This window comes from Felis catus, chromosome C1, assembly GCF_018350175.1.
Source record: "Felis catus isolate Fca126 chromosome C1, F.catus_Fca126_mat1.0, whole genome shotgun sequence".
Classification (NCBI taxonomy): Eukaryota; Metazoa; Chordata; class Mammalia; order Carnivora; family Felidae; genus Felis; species Felis catus.
Window position 1 is genome coordinate 105,302,766 of NC_058375.1, and position 11,757 is coordinate 105,314,522.

General features: G+C 44.2%; 1 long non-coding RNA gene across 2 annotated transcripts; it reads left to right on the forward strand.

The window, feature by feature from the left end:
* The first annotated feature begins 703 nt into the window (after positions 1 to 703).
* On the forward strand, positions 704 to 6,310 carry LOC123379059. Of its 2 annotated transcripts, XR_006583023.1 has the most exons (3): positions 704 to 2,023; positions 2,110 to 2,167; positions 4,891 to 6,310. It is a non-coding gene; the product is annotated as an uncharacterized LOC123379059 (long non-coding RNA). The 2 variants fall into 2 exon arrangements; XR_006583022.1 differs by having other exon boundaries at positions 704 to 2,167.
* The last annotated feature ends 5,447 nt before the right edge of the window (positions 6,311 to 11,757 follow it).

Genomic DNA, 11,757 nt, shown 5'->3' on the forward strand with positions numbered 1-11,757 from the left:
ATGAGACTAAATTTCCTTTGATCACTACCTTCAAGCCCACTCCCCTTACCGCTCCCTAACCACCTCCCAAGGTGACTATAATTCTGTTTAGCATTAATCTTTCCAGGCCTTTTTCAATCAAATCAATTTTACTTGTGAAAATAGGATAGTAATATCTATTCCATGAGACAAAACAGAAGTGACAATACAAAGGCATAATGTTTTCTTCTTTCTGTTTCCTTGCAGGTTGGGAGGAGCTGAGACCTCCTACAGGAACATAGCTCTGCACTAAATTCATGCTGAAGAAGAGAAGTCTTACCTGGGGTGGAACTACCTGCCTTCTATCTGGTATTAGAAAATACCAGTTTTTTGTCTGTTTTTTTCTCTCCCTCAAAAATTTCAGCAGGCATCATGCACAGAATCTACAGTAGGAGCAAGCCTTGGCTTGTTACATGGACACAGTGAGCCTCCTCTTGGATAGGGGTCTGCTGGAGGAGAGGAGCCTGAGCCACAGGCCCAGAAAGCATTTTGCCTCCTTTTTATTCTTCCATTTCAGCCAGGCAAGGATGAGTTGATGTCTTGTGTCTTCTCTTCCCTGTGTCTTTCATTTCAAATTGCAGAAATGAAGGGGTGCCTGGGTGGCTCAGTCGGTTGAGCATCCCTCTTCAGCTCAGGTCATGATCTCATGGTCTGTGAGTACGAGCCCCGTGTAGGGCTCTGTGCTGACAGCTCAGAGCCTGGAGCCTGTTTCAGATTCTGTGTCTCCCCCCCTTCCCCGCTCATGCTCTGTCTCTCCCTCTCTCTGTCAAAAATAAATAAACATAAAAAAACAAAACAAATTGCAGAAAGGAGGAGGTCATATGCCCAGACTTCCCCTCCCAAAACAGCTTTCCAGCTGAACACAACAAAGACAAAAAACCAAAGCAACCCTCCTCCCTCCCACAACAGTTTTTTACCTACTGTCAGAGGAGGCATAAGCCAAGATTTCCAAAGGCACTAGTGGCTGCTTCCCAGGTGTCCCAGAGTGGGGTTTTATTTTAGCGTGAGAACAAATTCCATTTATTGAGCGTCTACTTTGCCAGCCACGGTCCAAATTTCTTTATATACACCTAATTCATTCTAACAAAAGCCATTTAAGGTTTGTATTATAATGATCTTCATATCACAGATGAAGGGACTGATGCTCAGAAAGGTTAAGTACTTCTCTTTAGTTTTTTAATTTTATTTTTGAGAGAGACAGAGTGCAAGTGGGGGAGGGGCAGAGGGAGAGGGAGACAGAATCCAAAGCAGGCTCCAGGCTCTGAGCTGTCAGCACAGAGCCCGACGCGGGGCTCGAACTCATAGACTGTGAGAACATGACCTGAGCTGAAGTCGGACACCCAACTAATTGAGCACCCAGGCGCCCCAGTACTTCTGTGTTTAAACTGTGACTTCCTCAGGCAAAGAAGATGCTTAAGAACAGTACTTGTCAGTGGGAAGTGGTATCTGGAAGCAGGAATGAGAAGCCTGGAACTGTGTGGAGAGGGGCGCCTGGCTGCCTCAGGCGGAAGAGCATGTGACTCTTGATCTTGGGGTTGTGACTTCAAGATCCACGCTGGATGTAGAGATCAAATAAATAAAGCTTAAAAAAAAAATGTGTGGAGAATAGAAGAGGTAAGGTAATAGCAAATTACGAAAACTGCATGTCCCAGCAAGAACTGCCATTCATCCCTACCACTCAGGCTCAGACTGGGTTATGCTCTAGGGGTGTGTGTAAACACATCTCTATAGCAACCATCTGGTTTCTGTCCTTCTATGACAATACAGGCTTGCAGTGTCTAAATATGGGCACTGGTGAGGATGAGTGTGGCTGGGGAGGGGAAGTTGCCTGCTGAGTCAAAGGAAAATTGTGCAGAAAAGGCAGATTCCTTTGGTGTGCCCTCATCTACCCCTCCCAGCCCACCCCCAAGGTAGGAAAGGGGCTTAAGACCCTGATCTCTCTTCGGTTCACAGCAGTTGCAGTTAAGAGCTAAGCCCTGCATACATTTTGTCTTATTTTAACCAGGTATGTAAATTCCTGTGCAGTCAGGGGGGGATCCCCTTGGTTCAAAAGGGGGAGGGTAGAAACTTTTGCTTCCTATTTCACCCCAGGTGTCACTTTCGGGGCCATGGAGGTAGAAGCTGGAGGATCCCATCTGCTGAAGGCATGGTAGGCCCCAGAGGGAAACGTGAGGGAGAGAAGCCAGGCGCAGGGATAGGAGTAAGGATGGGTGCTGCTGAGAGGATTAAATGCAACCAGGACCGAGTTACCAGAGCCCCTTCCTTAAGTCAGCACAGTGGTTCTCAACTAGGGGATCCTAGAGAACATTTGGCAACGTCTGGGGACTTTTGTTGTTGTTCTGACTGAGCATTTAGTGGGTAGAGGACAGAGCTGCTGTTAACATCTCTAAAATATACAGGACAGCGCCCACAACAAAGATGTACCTAGTCCAAAATATTCACAGTCCCAAGGTAGAGAAAGCATGAGTTAGAGGATGCTGGTCCTACAGTAGCCCTCTCCTTGATCCACTGCAGGACACCATCACATGTTATTTGAAGGGGATACCATGGACACCAGCTTGTTCAGCTTGGCCCTGAACTCCTCTCAAGCTTCCAACCCGAGTATTTAGTTTACTTTTTAAAAATATGTTTACTTATTTTGAGAGAGTGCACACATGCACGAGCGGGGGAGGGGCAGAGAGAGAGAGGGAGAGCCCATCCCAAGCAGGCTGTGCAGTGTCAGCACACAGCTGGATGTGGGGCTCGATCCCATGAACCATGAGCTTATGACCTGAATCAAAATCAAGAATGGGACGCTAAACTAACTGAGCCACCCAGGTGCACCTAGTTTGTTTACTTCTAATAAAAATAAATGAGAGCCAGAGTCCCAAATTTGCTGTGAAGTCAGCCTCTATAGAAGATGGCCTTAAAGCTGCCTTTAACGGCTGTGCAGCTAGGCAAAAGGCACTATCTCTTGGCCTCAGTTTTACCATTTGTGAAGTGAGTACACTGAATGCATGATCTCTAATGTCCCTTTAGTTCCCAAACTTTGCACTTCTGAATATTTTTCATACGTAGTTGTGCCCAGTTTTGGTCACTGGAACAGAAAATGACTCAAAAGTGCAAGTAGGGAAGTCTGAAGGTGACTCAGACTTTCCTAATCATAACAGGCATTTCAGACATGGACCTTAACTGTTGAGCCAGGACTCACGGTCACTGAATGAAGCCAGGACTTCCCTTTGTGTCTCTGCGTAGGTGGTCTCCTCATGGGGTAATTTTAGCAACAGTAAATTGCTTTTGCTAACCACTCACTCTCACCCCCTACCAACAGGTCTGCTAATGCATGAGAGTTTTCTTTCTCATTAAAAATATAAATATTGTAGGGGCGCCTGGGTGACCCAGTCGGTTAAACATACGACTTCAGTTCAGGTCAGATCTCAGTTTGTGAGTTTGAGCCCCATGTTGGGCACTGTGCTGGCAGCTCAGAGCCTGGAGCCTCCTTCAGATTCAGTGTCTCCCTCTCTCTTGCCCCTCCCCCGCTCATGTTGTCTGTCTCTCATAAATCAATAAACTTAAAAAAATTTTTTTAAATAAAAAAACATACAAATATTCTAGCATATGTATCAGTTTGATGTTACTAATTGGGTTTGAGGCCGTTAAGGTAGGTAGCTGGCACTAGATCAAGAATGATGCTTGTTCATGGGTTTGCAGTCCTAGAGGTTAACATGAATAATTTGAGAGAAGTTCATATACTATATAAACTCTATATTCACTTTGAGCTTTTTAACTATTTTAGTTGTAAGTTCATATTTTGTTTTAATCTCTAGTATCTACCTATAAGTATGTCAAAACAAGGTGCAAAAAAAGTCCATCTAAATACACTACATACCTCTGTCACCAAAGCTCTACTTATATCAAAACTTTTAACTGAAGGGGCCATTTTATCACAGTGTGGTTATCAGTGTTGAGTGCTCTTCCTGTCATAAGGAGACATTTTCATTACAGAAAAGCTATCCTTCGTTGACAGAGTATTTGGCTCTTACTTGCTCTTAGTCATGTGGCTCATCTAAAAGTTTTCCAAAAGAGAGGTCCAGCTTTGTCTGGGGAGTAGCCTTCCCAAGCTGTTCTCTCACTAGAGGTGTTGTCTTTCTGCTTTATCCCCTGTTGCTGCTATTCAGAGACTGTGGCAGGAGGTCAAACTCTCTTTAATTTTTTTCTGAATATTTACAGATTGACAATGAACAATTCTTCAACAAATATTTATTGAACACCTGTTGTGTACCATTCTTTAAAAAAAATTTTTTTTGGGGGGCACCTGGGTGGCTCAGTCGGTTAAGCGTCTGACTATGGCTCGGGTCATGATCTCACAGTTTGTGAGTTCGAGCCCCACATCGGGCTCTGTGCTGACAGCTCGGAGCCTGGAGCCTGCTTTGGATTCTGTGCCTCCTCCTCTCTCTGCCCCTCCCCTGCTCATGCTCTGTCTGTCTCTCAATAATAAATAAATGTTAAAAAAAAAAATTTTAACGTTTATTCATTTTTGAGAGACAGAGAGAGACAGCATGAGCAGGGGAGGGGCAGACACAGAATCCGAAGCAGGCTCCAGGCTCCGAGCTGTCAGCACAGAGCCTGATGCAGGGCTCAAACTCACAAACTGAGATCATGACCTGAGCTGAAGTTGGATGCTTAACCGACTGAGCCACCCAGGTGCCCCTGTTATGTACCATTCTTGATGGTGAGGATATAGCAATAAATGAGACAAAGCCCTGGTAGTTCAATAAATACTTGTAAAATAAGTGAATGAAGGACCCTCTTCCAGTTGTTTGTTTTAGTCTAGCCTACTTATTCCTTTTTATAATCAGTTTTAAGCTACTGCTCCATTCTCTTTTTTCTTAGGATGCCTTGTCACAGGTGGAATGCTCAACCTACCTACCTGGGATCCTGGGAGACAGGCCTGAGGAGACTGTGCCCCATAACCCTCTGGGGACTTTGGTCAAGACTGATACCAAACAACTTTTATTTTTTTTAATTTATTTTTTTGGGGACAGAGAGAGACAGAGCATGAACGGGGGTGGGGCAGAGAGAGAGGGAGACACAGAATTGGAAACAGGCTCCAGGCTCCGAGCCATCAGCCCAGAGCCTGACGCGGGGCTCGAACTCACGGACCGCGAGATCGTGACCTGGCTGAAGTCAGACGCTTAACTGACTGCGCCACCCAGGCGCCCCAATACCAAACCACTTTTAAACCGGTTGAGAACCTTAATGTGAATTCATTGCACAAGCGGTCCCATCTCTGTATGATCTTTGGATTCTGCCCCCAATGCAGAACTCTCCCACTCACAAAACCTTCATCCCGGGTCCCCTCATTTCTCTGAGGTCTCACACAGAAACTCTTAAGAGGAATTTCCCTCAACCCACTCATTCAAATTACACCCACGTTTCCCCTCAGACCCTGCTTTGTTTGCAGCCCTGGAGGGTTTTCCCCTCCTCCAGTATCAGAAAGTGGGGAAACTGAGATACTTCTAGCTCCCTAATGTCATTTTCAGGCCATTATTCTTCCAAGATATTTACATGCCATTCCTCCTGCTATGGAGTTCAGGCTAAACTCTCCTTCATGTTCTTGGCTACTCCTGGTCACTTCTATACCAGGACTGTTATGAGGCTTCCTCTTCTCCCCAATCCTACATAATTCTGGGTTGATTGCAACACCTTGATTTACTGATCCAACATTCCAAGCCCATAATTCTCTGTTGTTGTTTTGTAAGCTAACTGCTTTAATCTTCCTTTTATAAAAAAGACAGTTGGGTTTAACAAGAGATAACAACAAAACCACAAATACTTGAGCTACCTACCTTTGCAGCTGGATGTAGGAGCTCCCTTGTTCTTTGACTCTAATGACCTTTACTTTTACCCCACTTTAGACACCCATTCCTACTACCCATTTCATTACATGGAAGAGTTCCAACTCCAAAATCTTAACTCTAACATCACTGTGACCACCAGGTCCTGAGCTTCCAACTTAATCACTTCTTTCACTTCTAAATCGTCATCAGCTCTTTCACCTTATCAAGACCTCTCTTGACCAGAGCTGATCATACCTTCTTTGGCCTACCTTTTCACCCAGTCTGAATAGGGTGGATATCTTGAACTGTCCCTCCCCAGCACCTTCCACCCCCTTATTCCCTTATCAGTCCACTCAATGTGTCCACAGACTATGATCCAGGAGCTACATAATAATGCATCTTATCTGCTCTTGTACCCAGGCGGCTGGGTGTTGCTAGAGAAAACAGCAGAAATATAGATTGGTACCATTCCAGTAGATTACACATTCCAAGGATTATACATTCATGGTTTCCAATCTGTTAGGCCCTTGACACTTGTTCTCTAACCCTTTTACTTAGTATTATTGTCTGTTCTCTTCCATTCCTCTCCCTTTCAACCTCTCTCCTAAACGATGGCCACTCTTCCTAAGCCCCCTAACTCTCATCTCCCTGTCAACTTGCAACCTTACATCTCCGCAAAGAATAGCGAAGCCATCGGAGAAGGACTCCCATCAACTACCAACCCCAGTCACAAACAGCTATGAGTTTACCCCTCATTGTATTTTCACCTTGAGCCTCAAGCAGGATGCAGTAAACATCTCCCTGCTTGAGACCAATTTCCTACACAGCTGGCTTCCCAACTAAACCAGCCCCAGCACCTCACCATGCATAGTGGTTGGCACATAAGTGCTTCATAAATGTATGTTGAAATGTTTAATTGACCATATCCACCTGAACTCATTTACATCCCCTCCTTTTTCTTCATCATTCTCCGCTGAGCTTCAACATTTACTGGTTCCTTTCACTCAAGTCAATAAATGTGCCTAAATTTAACACCTTAAAACAACAAAACCTTCCCACACCACTTGGTTCTACAGGCAAGATTCTACCTCTACTAATCTGTTGACACTGCTGGCTCAAGAAGGTTACTAATTGCCAAATCAAATGGACACCCTTTAGTCCATTAAAAAAAATGTGATTTTTATTATTGTTTTTAGAATTAAAATGACCTCTATCAAATATATACTCATTTCCAAAATCTGGAAAAATATGGAAAGTGGACATACATAGACACTCTATAATCATGACAAATAGAGTTACCCACTGTTGTGACACATTTCTTGAAATTCTGGGCATTTTTTTTTTTAAGATCTTATTTTTAATCTCTACACCCAACACGGGGCTCAAACTTACAACTTCAAGATCAAGAGTTGCGTGCTCCACTGACTGAACCAGCCAGGCACCCCTTGGGGCACTTTTATTTTTTTAATTAAAAATAAAAATTTTTTAAACGTCTATTCATTTCTGAGAGACAGGCAGAGTGCAAGCAGGGGAGAAGCAGAGAGAGACACAGAATCCGAAGCAGGCTCCAGGCTGAGCTGTCAGCACAGAGCCCGACATGGGGCTCGAACCCACGAACTGTGAGATCATGACCTGAGCCAAAGTCAGACACTTAACTTACTGAGCCACCCAGGTGCCCCAAGGGGCACTTTTTATTATATAGAAGAGATATTTCTAATTTCTTACTTCAGCAACCTCCAATAGCATTTCACATTGACTCAATTCTTCCATTAAACTCTGTCATTGGGCACCACATCTTCCAGGTTCTCTTATTTTGTTGGGCCCTTTCTTTATTGCCTTCACATGTTAGCTTTCATCAGGGCCAGCCCTCCAGTCATTTTGCTCTATATGCTTTCACTTCCATAGTATTACTAAGTGTACTGTGAAATTCACAGAATCTACATTTCCTATTTTGATTTTTTCACCTTCTAGGCTCCTAAATGCAATAACTTATGGGTAACCTATTCTTTGATGTCCTACAGGCACCTCGTATCATCCTTTCTCCAACACAGAACTCATGATCTTCCTTGTTAAACTTGCTCTTTCAGTGGTAGTTTCTCTCTAGGTTATAGCATCATCCTTTGCCCAGTAACCGAGGCCAGAAACCTGGGGATCTTTCATTAGAGTGCTTTCTCTTCCCAAGTCCTACACCCCATATCCAGTTGTGTTGATTGTGCTTCCTGTGTATCTCTTGAATTTGTCCACTCTTCTTCATCCCTACTGTCTTTACCTTCTTTAGTTACTAATCATATCTAGCCTAAGTACTGTAGCAACACAACAGTCTGTCTTATGTATAACTAGCCTGTGTTAACAGTTTACTAAGTGGAGTGTAGTACAGAATTCCCTACTTAGGTAATGATGCTTCATTGCTATGTCAAATTTATGCCACAGGTTGAATCATCTTTTCTTTACAACTGCCATATCCCTTAACTTTCCATCCTGTTAACAGCACCTCTAAATACATCAATTTTACCCTCTCCAACCTCTTGTCCACACCGTAGTCAGAAAGATTATTCTAAAGAGCCAATCTGACTTGTCATTCTTTTGCTCAGTCTTTAAACAGCGCTTCTCATTGCCTCCAGGATAAAGTCCAAAGGGCCCTCTGTGATTGGACTCCTGCATCCCTCCACCCATCTCCAGCCTCACCTGCTGCATGGCATGCTACAATTACTCTCAATTACTTCAAGTTTCCAATTATTGCAATGTAATGGAATTACATCTGCATCTTGTTACATGCTTCCTTTTGGAAGACCCCCTTTCCTGACATAACCTTTACCTGTCAGTCTTACTGTATCAGATTTCAGCTTACTAACTCCTTTCTGTGGAAGGATTTTTCTGTTCTTCTACCTCCCCAAATTAGGGAAGTGCTTCTAGAACATTTTGTGCTCATCCCTTCTTGTATTCTAATTGTCTTGTCTACCCATCCTTATTATATCCCTCTATAGTCTGTAAGCTCCTTGATGGCTCATGTGCTGTTGGAATCCCTGAAGAGAGGGCTTTGCACACCTTATGCTGTTTAGTCAGCATGACCACCCTTCATAGTGGGTACCACATCATTCCTGTTTTACAAGTAAGTAAGCAAAGAGAGTTGAAGAAACTTGTCCTGAGTTACCAAAATAGATAAAAACCAGACAACTTGATGCTAGAGCCAGTCCATCAGTAAATCCTTCACCTTCAAATTCCTTCTCCACATGTTTTGGCATTGACCTAAAATATTCTTCTTTGCTATCCATCAGGTCCCTAGGCATGCCTGCCTGTCATAGCCTCTGTCATGTGGCTCCTATCTGCCCTTTTGGCCTGGTACCAGCCACTCCCCAGGACTTGATGCTGCTGTTGCAGAAATACCACCGACTCCACAAGGTCCCGTCCTTCTCTAAGTGTTGGTCTGTCTACCAAAATGCCCCTTGTCACCTTACCTTTCTGGAGAAATCCTGTTCCTCCTTCAGAACTTGCTCCATAAGTGTTCCTGATCACTCTTTCCCCATCCCTTTGCAGACACCGTAGCGACTCCTGCCTCCATTCTCAGAAGCTGTGCCACTTCGGCAAGTTACTGCTTTAGTTTCTTCACTTGGACAATGGCAGCAGTAAGACTGCTTTCTCATGGAGCTGCTGTGAGGGTGTGTTAAGCACTCGGCATGGGGCTTGACACACCATAAGTGCTCAAAACATTTAGCAATTATTTGCTCATCCCCATTCCTCTATGTAGCTAGGCCTACTTGGGTACTACCCAAGTTCAACACGGTAGCATGATTTCTTCACGTGGAAAAAGGAAGTACCCACATATCACTTATATTTTAGCACAGCACCTGGCATATTTTGGGCTTTTATTAAGTAATCAAACTGGACAATTTCATTTCCACCACCAGTATTTACCTAATGATTGCAGCCCTTTGGATGTTCCCTTCTTGGGATTCTTTTACTACGGACGGACTGATGATATGCTGCCTTGCATTATATGTAGAAGCATCGTCTCAATGAGGCTTCAAGTGCCTCCAGGGCAGACACCATCTCTTACATTGTTTATCTGCCCAACAACAGCTAATATTTCTAACTGCAAAGTGGGTGTTCAGCAGTTACCGGTGAATGAAAATATTCTTGCCCAAGCACGGGAGGCCTCACCTCATTAGTAAGTCCCTAGTCTCTTAAGTTAGCTAACAACCCTTCTCCTGATTCTCCTTCCCTTAGAATTCTGCTTAGAATTTGCATTTATTTGTATGCCTCTGTCAAGTCCTAGCTTCCCTTTCCTAGTTAACCCCCGTCAAGGCCCAGTAGAGGGCACTATACACCCGAGGATTGCTCGTGTGAGTACTGCTGGCTCACTGCAGATATTCTCAATGGAAAGGCTCCAAGTTTTTTTTTTATTTTGCCTGCATTTTCCATGCCCGGGCCACATTAGCTTAAAATAAATGCTGCTGGACAATAATAATGGTGACTTCATCCCTGCCACCCTGTATATCAGATGGTCAAGACGACTGTCAGTACAATCATCACTCAATTATGTTGGAGGAGTGGAAGAACCCTTACCACACTCTTTGGGATGTGGGCAGGAATAGCTACTTGAGGTACTGCAGAGCAATCTGTCCTGCTTGCCTGGCCCCGTAGTATGGGGGTGAGGGAGAAGGAATGGCAAGGTGCTACACTAAAATAGAGATAGCCACAGTCCTTTCTCAGCCCCTCGGGATCCCTTAAGACTACAGCTTAGAACTTAGGACCAGGGAAGCCAGGAATATTGGAAAAGTCATATATATAAGCCGAGAGACTATCTCGATCTCTTCAGCAACCTAACTTTGCCACCTCCTAAATAATTTCTACACTTCAATTTTATCTGTATTAAAATGAACCTGCACCAAATGATCCCACATTCAGCCTCACTGATCTCACTCCCCAGCTGTATGCACCTGGCAAACATACACTAGGGAAGTCATGCTCAAAAAGAAGTCATGGGATTGGCTAAAGGGGAATAAAGATGAGAAGACTAACCCCACACTACAGTAAACATTCTATTTGTGTGTGTACAGCTCCTAGCTTTGAGTTTGTAAGTTTCAAGTATGTGAACTTTTGCAGATGTCTTCTTTCACAAAGACAATAAACCCCACAATGGTAGGGAATGTCTTTAATGTACCTCCATACCACCTGGCTGGCTCAGTGTCTAGCATGCGGTTCAGAAAGGCTGATGGCTAAGAGGCATCACCATCTCCTGGCTAAAGCAGAAGACACCAAGTCCGTAACATCCTGAGGAACTGAAAACGTATTTGGAAAACTTCTGATTAAAGAGAAAGAATGAGTTAAGATACTGAGAATCACGTTCCTAGTCTAGTTTAAAATCACCCGTCCCCTTCAAGAAGATGGAGAGTTCGCTGGAATATCTATGTCTCCTGGACTTTATCTTCCTTGATGCATACTCATTTGAGAAGCCAATCACACTTGGGAAAATATCACAGTAAACTCTCCTACTCAAAGTTGGGCAAAATGCGCAAGTAGATTTCATCTACTGTATGTGAATGTTGGTGTGTGTCTCGGAGAGACAGGTGAGTTTGTTTCTCCTTTGGTAATGTTTCTTTTCTAGGTTACATTCACAGGCAATTTTTAACTTCTTGCAGTGGCAGGATTCCAGGGATACTTGTGACAATGGTGAGGAAGTCACTCTGCCTCCTGCTGGCCACAAACAGAAAGGTTAAGCTTTCGGCTTATGACCAGAGGTCACATTTCTCCTTCACAGTCTTAAGAACTTAGGGGGCGCCTGGGTGGCGCAGTCGGCTAAGCATCCGACTTCAGCCAGGTCACGATCTCGCGGTCCGTGAGTTCGAGCCCCGCGTCGGGCTCTGGGCTGATGGCTCAGAGCCTGGAGCCTGTTTCTGATTCTGTGTCTCCCTCTCTCTCT